At 36.1% G+C, this 15,549-nt stretch overlaps 1 long non-coding RNA gene across 1 annotated transcript in view; it reads left to right on the top strand.

The window, feature by feature from the left end:
* Positions 9,692-15,549, top strand: part of LOC110256736 — a 125,501-nt gene continuing 119,643 nt past the window's right edge. The window contains exon 1 of the long non-coding RNA XR_002338653.1: positions 9,692-11,133. This is a non-coding gene — a long non-coding RNA (uncharacterized LOC110256736). The remainder of the gene's footprint in view (positions 11,134-15,549) is intronic.

Below are 15,549 nucleotides of genomic sequence, written 5' to 3'. Positions count from 1 at the left end.
GGCTGGTGTACCTCAACTGATCCCATGGTGAGTAGTACCCCAGGTTTGTAGAGACTAGGAGTAATGAAACCTCATTCAATGGCGTTGACCTCTCTGTGTGGTCAGTCACTCAGTTACCTTTTCAGATTAATTAAAACAAGCTTTCACACATATTCCTTTATCAAATTTTAAAGCATATCCCTCTATCAAATTTAAAAATATCGCTGGACATCAAATTCCTACTGTTTCCAAGAAAAAAAAATAGTTCTCATATCAGCAGTGTTGTTTCTTCAAAAGCCACTTTCAAAACGTGGCTTCTAGACTACCACACTCCTTCTTCTTCCTCTGGGCCACCTGCCTCGGTCTCCTTGGTTGGTTCTCACTGATCACCTGGACCTGTGAATTTTGAAATTTTAAAGTTTGATGTTTTCAGTTCTTGGGTCTCTTATCATACCCTACCCACTCTTCCTAGTTGATATTTGTAGTTTTGAGAATTTAATCTCTGAACCTACAGATGTGTATCTCCAGGCCAGACTCCTTTTCCAAATTTAGCACTTAGAGACCCATCTCCCAACACAGCATCTTCCCTTTGTTGTCTAAAAGAACTTTCAGAGTAATATGTCTCAAAGTTCGTTCCTTACAACTCATCTTGGATTCATCTGTGACTCCTTATTCCTTTCTTGCCTTTATATCATCCATCAGTGAGCTGTGGCTCTTCCTAATAGAGTAGCTAGAGTGATCACTTTAATATTGGAATTGTGTCACTTACATGCCTTGGATGGTTTCCCATCTTACCCAGGGCACAGACAAAAGTCATTACCACAGCCTTGTAAGGACTTTCAGTATTTTGCTGGCTATATTCTTCTCATCTCCCATCCCCCACTTATTCCTTTCTATTACTCTGGCCTCTTTGCTGTTTTTAAAAAGAGGCAAAGAATTGTCCTGCTCAAATACTTTTGCTCTTGCTGTTTTCTTTGCCTGGAAAACCTTTCTCTTCTATCTAGAGGTCTCAAGCTCCTCCTATCCTTCAAGCTTCTACTTAACTATCACTAAGGAGCCAGGCATTTCCTAACCACCCATAGAAGAGTGTGCCATCTGGGTTCCAAATTTGTCTCTAGCCCTGCAAACCTTTTCACTTACTGTACACTTTTTACCCTTTTTATTTTTTGAGTATCTGTTTTTCCTTCTTTAGGTCAGTCCACTTTGACTAAGATATAGGCCCTATGAAGCCAGGGACTTTTTCAGCACCCAGGGGAGGGCCAAGTGCATGGAAGGGAGCCCACGTGTGTTTGGTGAATAGACAAATGCATCCAATTTTAGTTCAATAAAATAATAGCAAATAAAAATTTTGTGAGAAAAAGTAGTGAAAAAATTCACTATTAGTAATTTCACAATTTAAATTCCTTTTATGACACTCTTCCAGTTGTAATCTCTTTTCTCTCGATTCAGATTCCAGATATATTTCACATCCTTACTCCTTGGAGTGGTCTGATTGCAAGTCAAGATCATACCTCTGAGGTTATGAATAATAAAATGCAAATAGGAGTCTTGCATATTTTAAATCCATTTACTTTTCATTTCCCTATGTAAATAGAGGAAACTGTAGATTTTATTGTTGATCTTTAATGCAAGGTTATCTTGAAAAGTTAAAAAAAATGCTTATGATGCAGTAGATTAAAAATCTAAGCCAAAATTGGAGCACAAATACTATAATATAGCCCTAAACAATGGATTAACTTGAAACATACAACCACACTAATTTCAATGTAAAGTAAATTATTCCTCACCTCTAAAATTAAAAACAGTTAAGTTTTATACCAAGTTACTGTCAGATCATTTTTGAAAATAAGCAGATGAATTGCACTACCATTATTATTTTTTGGTTCTATGATCTCTTACAACTAGCTTTGGATGTATACAAAAACAGGCTAAGAAACAGACTGTCGCCTTATAGCACTTACTAAAAAATTGCACTTTGATCATCACAGAGGATCTGACTAGCTCATTGTGTTACAAATTTAACCCTCTCAGGAAAATTTTTCTTACTTTCAAGTTATAATTGACTTATTCTCTAATGATAGTTTGCTGTGTAACATAAACTAATCCTCCCAAATCTTCACATCTGCCAGTGATGAGACAGAAAGATGCAGTCAACAACCAGTTAAAATGTTAATTTAAAAACAGCATTCTATCCATAATTTAATTACTGTAGCTATTTACTTATTTTGCCAAAGGTTTATTTGCTGTTCAAGAGAGAAAGAAAATCATTTTGCTCATGCATTTGATGATAGTAAGAAGTTCATTATATGGCTAATTATGGTTGATAAGTTGACAGCTTTGGAACAGTTCCAGAAAATCTGTCAATTTCTCACCACAGACAAGTTCTGTGTTACAATCCCCTCTAGCAGAGGTTAAACTATTCAATTATTCCTAAAGTGTTTGACCTCTTTTCTTGTATCCTGCAGGGGAAAAGCTTTGCCATTTAACCAACAGTGAGAAATCCTTGCTGAGGTTGAACATATTCTTTTATTCCCTCGTCTAGTTTCTGTTCACCTGACTCATGGTTGAAATAGTCTAGTTAGATTTCTATGAGGAAGGAATGATTCTTTTTCCATGATTCCATACTTCCCTGTGCTTCATAAGTTCCTTGTAAAGTCTTAAATATATTTTGATATTTTCTCTAAAAAGCCAAAAAGATCTTCAGTGTTGTCTGATCTGCAGAATATCTTCAGTTGAAATTACTTTAGTGGTTTATTGTTTTTCCACTATGTGAAATATAGCATAAATGAACAGGAGTATATGAAAACACACTTACAGTTGAAAAAACAGTACAATGATCACCCACATTTCCACTACCTGGGCCAAGAAATAGAATTTTACCTCACCTTAGCAGCCTGATGAAATTTCCTTTGCTCTTCCCCAGAGTAAATCTCTTTCTGAATTTTGTAGTAGTCATTGCTTTCCTTGTTAGGTCTTTGCCAACTTTATGAATCCCTATTCAGTACTAATCAATGTGTCATTTAATTTTGCATATTTTAAAATTATATAGAAGAAATCATAGTGTGTGTATTCTTGTATAACTCATTTTGTTGACCACTAATCTTTTATGTCATCCGCACGAATACTTAATGGCTGTTATCACATTTATTTACTGCTTACAGTATTCCATTGAATACACGGATTCCATATTGTTTACTCACTTCAATTTTGATTGCTCTTTGGGCTTGTCTCCAGTTTTTGCCATTCTGACTGATGCTATAATAAAAATACCTGTAATGTGTTTGGGGGATACACTGTGCTTTTTCTCTAAGGACCTCTGCCTAGGAGATGAGATGCTAAATTGTTAATTGTGATCATGTCCAGTTCTCCTATAGAGTGCAAATATATTTCAGAGTGTTTTGACTGATCAACACACTCAACAGCAGCAACATAATGTTAACTGGATTTTTTTTACAGTCTGCATAAAATGATAGCTGATTACTTTAATTTGCATGTCCTTTATTTCCATCAAAGTAAATATATTCTCATATGTCTCTAGGTCATTTCTTCTTCCTTTTAGTATCTGTTAATACCTTTTGCCTACTTTGTTAAACCATTTTTAATATATTCTCTAACTTTCTATAGTCTTAATGGTTTTTATCTAATTTTGGGCGTGTATTTTTCCTTCTGTATTTCTAACACTTTTCAATTTTATTAAAATATAGTTGACAAATAACATTGTGTAAGTTTAAGGTGTACATCGTATTAATTTGATATATTTTGTAATATGATTACCAATCTTTGTTTTACATGTTTAGAGACATGTTTAGCTGTATCCAAATTAGTGTTACTTAGCATTCTTGGTGAATTAGCATTATGCAGAGAACTTCAATACTTAAGTAATGTTTTTATGCTAGGTAGTATGTATTTTTATTCCTGGACACATTTTTGAATTAAACTTTCATTCTTCAACATTAATATAGCTACACCTGTTTTGATTAATATTTGCATATATATAATGCAATTAAAGGGTGAAAAAAGGGATGTATATATATAAGAAGAACTATATTTACATATATGTAACATTAATTATTTATATATATATACATATACATACCTTTGCTTTCTACCTTTATTCATGTGTGATTTTTATGTGTTCCTAAAACAGAGTTCAGCTGGATTTATGTTTTTAAATCTTATCTGAAAACATTTTCATTTTAAACTTTCAGTTCATTTATCTTTTTAAAACGTGTGTTAAATAAAATAATTTTAACAGTTTTGTTTCTGGGAAAATTTGGGAAGATAGAGATTTCCTCTATGTTCCCTGTTGACACAAATGTTCCTTCCATTACCGACATTCCCACCAATAGTACATTTGTTACAGCTGATGAGCCTGCACTGACACTTTATCACCCAAAGTCTATAGTTTACATTAGAGTTCACTCAGTGTTGTATATCTTATGGGTTTGGACAAATGGATAATGCCAACTACCATCACTGTAGTCTCATACAAAGTGTTTTCACTGCCCTAAAAATCCTCTGTGTTCTGCCTCTTTATCTCTCCCCTCTCAAAGCCCTGGCAACCACTGATCTTTCTACTGTGTGCATAGTTTTGCCTTTTCCAGAGTCTTACATAGTTTGAATCATATACATTTTATAGCCTTTTCAGATTATTCACTTAGTAATATACATTTGTAGTTCCTCAATGTATTTTCATGACTAGTTAGATTATTTCTTCTTAACACTGAATACTCTTCCATTGTCTAGATGTATCCCAGATTATCTACCCATTCACCTACTGAAGGACATCTTGGTTGCTTCCAAGTTTTAGCAATTATGAGTTAAGATGCTATAAACAGTGACCAGGTTTTTTTGTGGACATAAGTTTTCAGCTTCTTTGGGTAAATACCAAAAAGTGCAATTGCTGGATTATATGGTAAGAATATATTTAGTTTTGTAAGAAACTGCCAAAATGTCTTCCAAAGTGGCTGGAACTTCTCATTCTCACCAGCAATGAACAAGAGTTCCTGTTGCTCCATATCCCTGCTAGCATTTGGTGTTGTCAATGTTCAGATTTTGGCTATTCTAATGGGTATGTAGTGATACTTCATTTTGCCTTAATTTGCATTTCCCTGATGATATATTATGTGGAGCCTCTCTTCATATACTTATTTGTCATTTGCATGTCTTCTATGGTGATATGCCTGTTTGGGCCTTTGGCTCATTTTTTAAAAAAATGAAGTATAGTTGATAGATAACACTATATAAGTTATGGGTGGAGAGTATAGTGATTCACAATTTTTAATGGTTATACTCCATTTATAGTTATAAAATATTTTCTATATTCACCATGTTGTATAAGGTTTCCTTGTAGCCTATTTTCTACCTAAGAGTTTGTACCTCTTAATCCCCTTACCCTATCCTGCCCCTGTCTCTCCCCACTGAAAACCACTAGTTTGTTCTCTTTTAATACACGCATTCACTGCTATAAATTTCCCTCTAAGCACTAATTTCTGTGTTCCCCACAAATTTTGATAAATTGTGTTTTCTTTCTCATTTCTATTTTTGTTAAATTCCAAATATTTTAAAACTTCTCTTGAGAGTATTTTATTTGACCCAAATGTGTTTGGAAGTGTATTAAGTACTCCCCATGTAGTTGGGGTTCTAGTTTTCTTTCCAATATTGATTTCTAGTTTAAATTTATTGTGATATGAGAACAGAGAATGTATGGCTTCTATTTTTTAATTTGTGAAAGTGCGTTTTATGGCCCACAATGCAGTCTATCTTGGTGAATGTTCCATATGAGCCTGAGAAGAATGCATAATTTTTTGTTGTTGGATGAAGCAGTCTTCAAATTTTGCTTATGTGCAATTGATAAAGTGGTTGAATTAAACTATGTTCTTATTGATTTTCTGCCTACTGGATCTGTCCATTTCTCACAGAGGATTATTGAAGCCTCAAGCCATGGTAGAAGATTCCTCTATTTCTCCTTGCACTTCTATCAAAATTTTTTTTATGCTCTTGGGGCATGTGGAAATTCTTGGGCCAGGGATTGAACCTGCATCACAGCAACAACCTGAGCTGCTGCAGTTGCAGTGCTGGATCCCTAACCTGCTGTGCCACAGGAGAACTCTATAGCAGCTTTGTCTCAGGTAGCATGACGCTCTGCCGTTAGGCACATACATAGGACTGTTATGTTCTCTTGGAGAATTAACCACTTTATCATTATGTAATGCCCTGTAATAATTTCCTTCATCTGAAGTCTTTTCAGACTGAAAAGACTGAAATTAATATATCTACTGCTTTCCTTTGATTAGTGTTATCATGGTATATTTTTTCCACTTGTTTACTTTTACTTCATATGTATCTTTATATGTAAGGGGATTTCTTACAGACTTGCTTTCTGATATACTCTGACAATCTCTGTCTCTTAATTGGTGCATTTAGACAGTTGATGATCAAAGTGATTATTGATATAATTGGACTAGTATGTACAATATTGTTGTTTTCTATTTATTGCTCTTGTTCTTTATTAATTTTTGTTCCACTCTTTTTCTGCCATTTGTGCTATTACTTGAGCATTTTCTGATTCTATATTCTCTCCTTTCCTAGCATATCAGTTATACTTCTTTTGATTTTTGTTTATTATTTATGTTTCTTAGTGGTTGTCCTAGTGTTTACAAGTTATTCAATTCCACTTCCAAACAAGACAACATCACTTCACAGGTAGTGTGAAAACTTTATAATAACAAAATAATCCTGGTAAAGTAATAATAATAATCTTAATTCTTTCTTTCTGTTTCTTGAATCATTGATGTTGTTAATTTCACTTATATAAAAGCATATATATATGCATATACAATCACATACACTGCTGCTATTATTTTGAAAAACTTTTTCTGTTAGATCAATGAAGAAAAAAATGGAAGTATTTACACATTCTTTTATTCCTTTTTCAAATATCTTTCTTTATGTAGAGTTGAGTTTCTACCTTATATTATTATGATGATAGATAGATAGATAGATAATTTTTCTTCTCCCTAAAGAATGACTAACATTTCTTTATGTCTTCTTTGGAGAATTGTCTGTTTAGATCTTCTGCCCATTTTTGATAGGCTTGTTTGTTTTTTTGGTATAGAGCTGCAGAAGTTGTTTATAAATTTTGGAGATTAATCCCTTGTCAGTTGATTCACTGGCAAAGATTTTCTCCCATTCTGTGGGTTAGATTTTTGTGTTGTTTAGGGTTTCCTTTGCTGTGCAGAAACTTTGAAGTTTGATTAGATCCCATTTGTTTATTTTTCTTTTTATTGTCAATACTCTGATAGGTGGATCTGAGAAGATGTTGCTGTTGTTTATGTCAGAGAGTGTTTGCCTATGTTTTCCTTTAGGAGTTTGATAGTGTCTGGTCTTATATCTAGGTCTTTAATCCATTTGGAGTTTATTTTTGTGTATGGTGTTAGGGAGTATTCTAATTTAATTCTTTTCCATGTGGCTGTCCAGTTTTCCCAGCACCACTTATTGAACAAGCTGTCCTTTCTCCATTGCATATTCTTGCCTCCTTTGTCATAGATGAGTTGGCTGTAGGTGCGTGGGTTGAATTCTGGGCTTTCTATCCTGTTCCACTGATCTATATTTCTGTCTTTGTGCCAGTACCATGTAGTTTTGACGACTGTTGCTTTGGAGTATAATCTGAAGTCCGGGAGCCTGATTCCTCCAGCTCCATTTTTCTTTTTCAGGATGTCTTTGGCTATTCTGGGTCTTTTGTGCTTCCCAACAAACTTTAAAATATTTTTTTAAAATTCTGTGAAAAATGTCCTTGGTAATTTGATAGGGATTGCATTGAATCTGTACATTGCCTTAGGTAGTATAGTCATTTTGATAATATTAACTCTTCCAATCCACGAGCATGGTGTATCTTTCCATCTATTTGTGTCATCTTTGACTTCTTTCATCAGTGGCTTGTGGTTTTCAGAGTACAGGTCTTTTGTCTCTTTAGGTAGGTTTACTCCTAGGTATTTTATTCTTTTGGATGTGATGGTAAACAGGATTGCTTCCCTAATTTCCATTTCTGCTTTTTCATTGTAAGTAAATAGAAACGCTGTCGATTTCTGTGTATTGATTTTGTATCCTGTGACTTTGCCAAGTTCGTGGATGAGCTCTAACAGTTTTCTGGTAGCATCTTTAGGATTCTCTAGGTATAGTATCATGTCATCTGCTAATAGCGATAGTTTTACTTCTTCCTTTCCAATTTGGATTCCTTTGATTTCTTTTACTTCTCTGATTGCTGTGGCTAGGACTTCCAGAACTATGTTGAAGAGTAGTGGTGAGAGTGGACATCCTTGTCTTGTTCCTGATCTCAGCGGGAATTCTTTCAGCTTTTCACCATTGAGAATGATGTTCGCTGTGGGTTTGTCGCATATGGCCTTTATCATGTTGAGGTAGGTTCCCGTTATGCCCACTTTCTGAAGGGTTTTTATCAGAAATGGGTGTTGGATTTTGTCAAAGGCTTTTTCCGCGTCTATTGAGAGGATCATATGGTTTTTATTTTTCAGTTTGTTAATGTGTATCACACTGATGGATTTGCAGATATTGAAGAACTCTTGCATCCCTGGGATAAACCCCACTTGATCATGATGTACAATCCTTTTAATGTATTGTTGGATGCGGTTTGCTAGTATTTTGTTGAGGATTTTTGCATCAATGTTCATCAGTGAAATTGGCCTTAGTTTTCTTTTTTTGTGGAGTCTTTGTCTGGTTTTGGTACGAGGGTGATGGTGGCCTCATGGAATGAGTTTGGGAGTATCCCTTCTTCTGCATATTTTGAAGTAGTTTCAGAAGGAGAGGTGTTAGCTCTTCTCTAAATGTTTGATAGAATTTGCCTGTGGAGCCATCTGGTCCTTGATTTTTGTGTGTTGGAAGTTTTTTAATCACAGTTTCAATTTCAGTTCTTGTGATTGGTTCATTCACCTTTTCTATTTCATCTTGGTTTAGTCTTGAAAGATTGTACGTTTCTAAGAATTTGTCCATTTCTTCTAGGTTTTCCAAGAAACACATGAAAAGATGTTCAACATCAGTCATTATTAGAGAGATGCAAATCAAAACCACTCTGAGGTACCACCTTACACCAGCCAGAATGGCCATCATCCAAAAGTCTACAAACAATAAGTGTTGGAGAGGGTGTGAAGAAAAAGGAACCCTATCACACTGTTGGTGGGATTGTAAATTGGTGCAACCACTGTGGAAAGCAGTATGGAGATGCCTCAGAAGACTAAACATAGAACTACCATTTGATCCAGCAATCCCACTCCTGGGCATCTATCCAGAGAAAACCACGACTCGCAAAGACACATGTACTCCAATGTTCATTGCAGCACTCTATTCAATAGCCAAGACATGGAAACAACCTAAATGTCCATCGACAGAAGAGTGGATCCAGAAGATGTGGTACATATACACAATGGAATATTATTCAGCCATCAAAAAGAAGGAAATACCAGCATTTTTAGTAACATGGATGGACCTAGAAACTATCGTGTTAAGTGAAGTCAGCCATACAATGAGACACCAACATCAAATGCTTTCACTGACATGTGGAATCTGAAAAAAGGGCAGACTGAACTTCTTTGCAGAACAGATGCTGACTCACAGACATTGAAAAACTTATGGTCTCCGGAGGAGACAGTTTGGGGAGTGGGGGGATGTGCTTGGGCTGTGGGATGGAAATCCTGTGAAATCAGATTGTTTTGATCATTATACAACTACAGATGTGATAAATTCATTTGAGTAATAAAAAAAATGGAAAAAAAAAAGAACGACTAACATTTCTGGCAAGGTTGATGTCCTGGAAAGACTTTATTTCCTCTTCGCTTTTGAAGGTTTATTTTGAAAAATACATTATTATTCTGTGTTATTTTTTTTATCAGTAATTTAAACCTTGCACTCCATTCTTCTCATTTGCATGGTTTCTGAGAAGTTGCATGCTTTCCTCTGGCTTCCTTCAGGATTTTTTCTTTATCTTCGATTTTTAATAATCTGAAAATGATAGCCTAGGTTAGTTTTTTGATTGTTTATCCTACTTGATGTTCTCTGAACTTCCCGAATTGTGATTTGGTATCTGACATTAATTGGGGGAAGTTCTCAGTTATTATTGTGTCTTATGTGTGTGTCACACCTTTTTTGCAGTTCTCTCACATTCCTGGATATTGTGTTCCATTTTTAAAAATCTTTGTTTTCTTTGGTTTTTGTTTTTTGAAGTCTTTAATAACGCATTCTCAAGGTCAGAGATTTTTCCTTCATCTGTGTCCAGTGTGTTAATAAGCCCATTAAAGGCATTAGTCATTCTGTCACAGTGTTTTAATTTCCAGCATTTCTTTTTGGTTCTTGGGATTCCATCTCTGCTTACACCATCCATATGTTCCTGTTTGCTGTCTACTTTATTTACTAGAGTCCTTAGTATACTAATCATAGTTGTTGTAATTTCCCAGCCTGACTTCAACATCCCTGCCAAGTCTGGTTCTGATGCTAGTTTCCTTTCTTTCCAATGTGGGTTTTTTTTTTTCCTTTTGTTATGGCTTATAATTTCTTCTTGATAGCCGGGCATACTATCCTGGGTATAAGGAAGTGTTGTAAATAAGGCCCTTAGTGAACCAATGGGAAGGTTTGGGAGAGGAGAGTGTCCTGTGTTCCTGTGATTAGGTATGTCAGTGAGCCTGTGCCTCTGATGGGAGCTTCACAAAATCTTCTCAGGTTTGTTTTTTGTTTTTTTTTTCCTTCCCTTTAGTTGGAACAGGATATCTAGAGGTGGTTGGCCTTGGGCTTTTCCCTTTCCTCAGGTCAGTTATGCTTATCAGAGCCTCATCAATGCCCCAGTCTGGTTAAGTTCTAGCTAACTCCTTTCACCTGAGGGGTGGTCTTGTTAAGCACAGGAGTGCTCTGGTGGGTGTTAAAGTGGCTTCTCTCCTCCTGCCCTCATGGCCAGAGTCAGAGGGAACTTCCTTCCAGTATTTACCATGAGAACCTTGTGGAGATCCTGCCAGTTAAGTCTGAAATTGCTGTAGGGGTCCTGCTATGCCTGAGTCCCCTGGATTTTTTGTTTCTCAGGCTCATCTACATGAAGGTGCAGCACTTTGTCAAGGACCGTTCCCATTTTCCTTCCTGGCACTCGTTTCTGCTCAGGTCAGTCTTGACTCTCCCCCACCCCCCCGCCACCCTTGTCTGCCTCTCTGGTTTAGGGGCAGTGGCTGTCCCTGTGGAATCCCTTTCCCATGGGTTAGAGAGTTGTTGGCTCTACAATCTGTTTAGCATTTGTCCTTGTCTTGGGGACAAGCTCCTTACATGTGGAACTAGAAATTGAGAGTTTTGTCCTCTTACTTTTAATTTACTAATAGATGCTGATTCAATCCTATTAGTTTATATTTTGTTTTCATCCCATCTTTACCATGTTTCTTTTACATTCATCTTTGTTCAGAATTGATGGATTTTTTAAATCCTATTTTGAATTTTTTTGCTATGTTGCTTACATTATGTTAACATAATTCTGCTGGATATCGAATTCATGATTGGTAGTTACTACTGTTATTTTTCACTCAGCATTGCCAGGAGAGATCAGCTTTTGGTCTTTTAGAGAAGCAGGCTGTTAACTTCGTTGTCACTCTTTTGAAAGCAGTGTTTTCTCTCAGGCTACTTGTAAGAACTGGTGTTAGTAGAAGCTGTTCTGTGATTTCACCACAATATGTCTACATGAAGCTTTTATTTACCCTAGTTCAGATTTGTCAGGCTTCTTAAATATGTTTCTTGGAGTCCTTCACCATTTATGAAACTTAGCTGTTCCTTTTTAAAATGTTTACTCAGCCACATTTTTCTCTATCCTCACATTAGGAGTTTTGAAATGAGCATATGTTAAACATTTTTATTCTACCTTTCATGTCTCTTAAATTAATTTTCTTATGTTCTTTTCTCTCTCTGCTGAAGTCATGATGAGTTCTTCAGTTTTATATTTCAATGTATAATTTTTTCTTCATGTCTATGACATTTTTTTAACACATGTCAGGATTTTACATTCATTTATACATTTTCATTGCTGGAAGTATGGTTTTGTTATAGTCTTTCCAATTTGCTTGCTGTTGACGCATTTTCAAAACTGATGTTTTGAAACAATAAAAATTTTGTGTCTAATGATGCTATCTAAAGTTTTTGTGGGTCTACATTTTCTCTTTGTGGTTTCCTTTGGCTTTCACTGATATTGTAGGATTTCCCTCTTATATCAGACGCACACCCAGTAGGATATGTCTATCTATCCATCTGTCTATTGAGTTAGAGATTTTAAGGAATTAGCTCATGTGAGTATAGAGGATGAGAAGTTCCAGGATCTTGTCAAGATTTAAGAAATCACAGAAATAAAACCAATGGATCACTGAAATAGTAATTATTAAAAGTTTATTGTGCAGAAAAATGAATTCATGACCTGAGAACACATAAACTGACTAAAGAATGAGGTTCAGAGGCATTTTGATATAAAGCAGTTCATTTACTGCAAAGGCAATAGCTGTTTATTCTCCACAGTGTTAAGTTATAACATTAGACTTTTTCTAGTGGTGGGAAATTTGTCAAGAGTGGTAATCTCACTTTAATTTTTGAGACCAGCTTAAGTTTTGTTTATGCTTTTCAGCGAAATTAACAAAAAGTGGCCCAAGTTAAGTTTCACTTAATTTGCAGAATAAGCTAAATTAAGTTTTGCCCGTAAGACTAAACAGGTGTATCTGCTCAGGGAATTTCAAGTCTGGTTTCCATTTTTGTTTGATTTTTAATAACCTTCAGTTGGTGAGTTAGAGACTTGGTAATTGATGAGAACGCTCATTCTGAGACAGTGGTGTAAGATCCAGTCTGAGAGCTGTCAGGCTTGGGACCCAAGGAGACTGAAGTTTCAGGTCCAGTCTGGAGGCAGGAAAAGACCAGAGTCCTAGACCAAACACTCAGGTAGGAGGAATCCTCCTTACTGGTGGGAGGTTCAGCCTTTTTGTTCTCTTCAGTCCTTTAGCTGATAGGAAGAGGCCCACCCACACTGAGAGAACTGAGTTTAGCAGATTTTCACTCTAATGTTCATCTAAGAAACACCCTCCCAGAACAGCAGCATAAGTTTGACCAAATATCTGGGCATCCTATGGTCCTGTCAAGTTGACATGTAAAATTTACCATCACACCTTTATATTTCATCATTTTTGGAAATAAGGGACATCATTTCCTTGGAACTTTATCTGTGGAAATGCTCTGAAAATTGAGATGAAAGTGGATTCATTTAAGAATTGGTTACATTACCAATCCAGAAACATCTGGAATATAATTATTAAACTTTTTAGGCAATTCAGACAATATGAATTAGGCTGAAAACCCATGTGTTGGATGCTATGGTTTCACATTCTTGAGAGAAATCACCCCCCCTTCCACTGAGCATGAAGACAGCTGGAGACAATTACTTGTAAATTTTGGGGATGCAGATTTAATGATAAGTCATCATATTACCAAGACTGTTACCCTCTTATTAGACTCTCTTAGAGGGGGTGGTGAGATTGTGTTTACTTTTTCTGTTCCTGAGTCCTGACAGGGGGGATGTCAGTAATTTGATTCTGAAGTTAACTGGGTTTTGGAAAATGCTAAGAAGGGCTATGGCCACCTCAGCTACTTCTCTCTCTGAATCTCTGTCTTAACTTCTTCCCTGTCCTGACTTTTTCACCACATTACCTTCTCATGCAAACTTTCATGCTTTTTATAATTTTATCCCACACATGTTGCTATTTTCATGAAATTAAACTTAGATTGCTAGAAATGAAACTTCAGTGACTAATTTTAAACATTATTTCTTTGATCTCTGCATTACTTAGGATGCTTCAATATAGACAACATATTAAGAGTTTACCCTACAAGTCCAAATGATAGAGTTTAAAGTCATGAATCCATCCTTTATTGATATTAATATTACAAGTGGGAGTTCCCAATGTGGCTCAGCAGAAACGAATCTGACTAGCATCCATGAGGATGCAGGTTTGATTCCTGGCTTTGCTCAGTGGGGTTAGGGATCTGGTGTTGCCTTGAGCTTGATGTAGTTCGCAGATGCAGCTCTGATCCTGTGTTGCTGTGGCTGTGGCTTAGGCTGGGCAGCTACAGCTCCAATTCGACTGACCTCTAGCCTGGGAACCTCCATATGCCATGGGTGTGGCCCTAAAAAGACAATAGACAAAAAAATATTACAAGTGAAAGAAAGTTAAAAAAAAGAAAAATCCGAAAACTCAATGAAGTCATGAGTCAGAAAAGTTGAACCTTGTTTTGAAAGTTCTCTGAACTCTCTTTCCAATAAGCCAAGCGGATGTAATTGGTTTCATGTTATGGATCACTAAAGGACAGAGCCATGAGATGGGTGTGATAAATATAAGCACAGTTTTTAAAGGAAGTAAGAATGGATTTTCAGAACATAACAGTAGTGTGTCCAAATAGGAGAAGCCTCACCCAGTGCTCTGGGGAAATGGTCACCAAATTAATCTACCCAGGGTGGATGAGAAATTGGCTTAGCACTTTTGTTTGAGATACCTCTCTTTATTAATATCCAAGGGGATTTCCTTCTTGAGAAGTTCCTTGGATGCCAAAAGCATATGTAAAATAAAAAGTAAATAGGTACTAATCTGTTAGTTTAAACAGTGTATACAAACACGGCAGAATGGAGACAAATAACATATAAATGGCTGCAATGTGGCTTGGGTCTTTAAACCTAAGCCCTTCTAAAGCCTGTATTTTATTGTGCAAATCCTGGAGAAGCACTGTAATCAGGTAAATGCTGCTGTCCTGTATCTTTCTTCCTTTTCAAGCCAATTCTGTGTCTTTCTCGATCTTCTCCAACCCTGACTGGTGTGGCCCTTACCTCCCTCTAGTTATTTTGTTTGTTCATTAAGGCTGGGTTATTATTTAGAAAGAACCCGGGCAATTCTTTGCAGTTGCTTTAAGGAGAGGCTTTGTAGTATGAGTGATGGTCAACTGGCTGTCATAGGTTTACCTATCCTGTTGAGAATTTATGTCTGGATCCCTCTGACAAGCCTTACACAGTTCACTCTCCCTCCCCCAGTGAGCCTTTTGTAACTGCATGTGGATATTTGGAAATGCATTTTCCCGTGCTGATCCAGAAGGTTTTCTTTGGTTTCAAGAAATTTTAAAACTTTAGGTTGAAATAACCTTATAATGGCTCTGTCCATATGAAAAAAAAAAAATTCTCTGGCAGTGTTTTACTCCTTTTTTGAGTCTGCATTTCTTGAAAGGTAAATGAGAGTTTATTAGACTTCAATGAAGGGTATTTCCTTTTCTATATCTTGTGTGAGAAAATGCAGAATGGTTGAAATTTCCTATTGAGTAGTTCTTCAAATAAATTGATATTTTATTAAGCGGTTCAGCATCTTCACCCAAAAAATAGTGATTTATGATGTGAAAACATGATTTTTTTTTGAGAATGCTCAATGGATGTTTGTACTCAAGAACACTGTGAATAGAATAAACCTATAATTACCCCAGCTCTTCACGGCCCAAACCTCCGGAACAACCTCACGGCCCAAA

Source organism: Sus scrofa, chromosome 14 (assembly GCF_000003025.6).
Source record: "Sus scrofa isolate TJ Tabasco breed Duroc chromosome 14, Sscrofa11.1, whole genome shotgun sequence".
Lineage (NCBI taxonomy): Eukaryota > Metazoa > Chordata > Mammalia > Artiodactyla > Suidae > Sus > Sus scrofa.
Note: the sequence above shows the minus strand (reverse complement) of the source record. Positions and strands in the feature narration are given on the sequence as shown.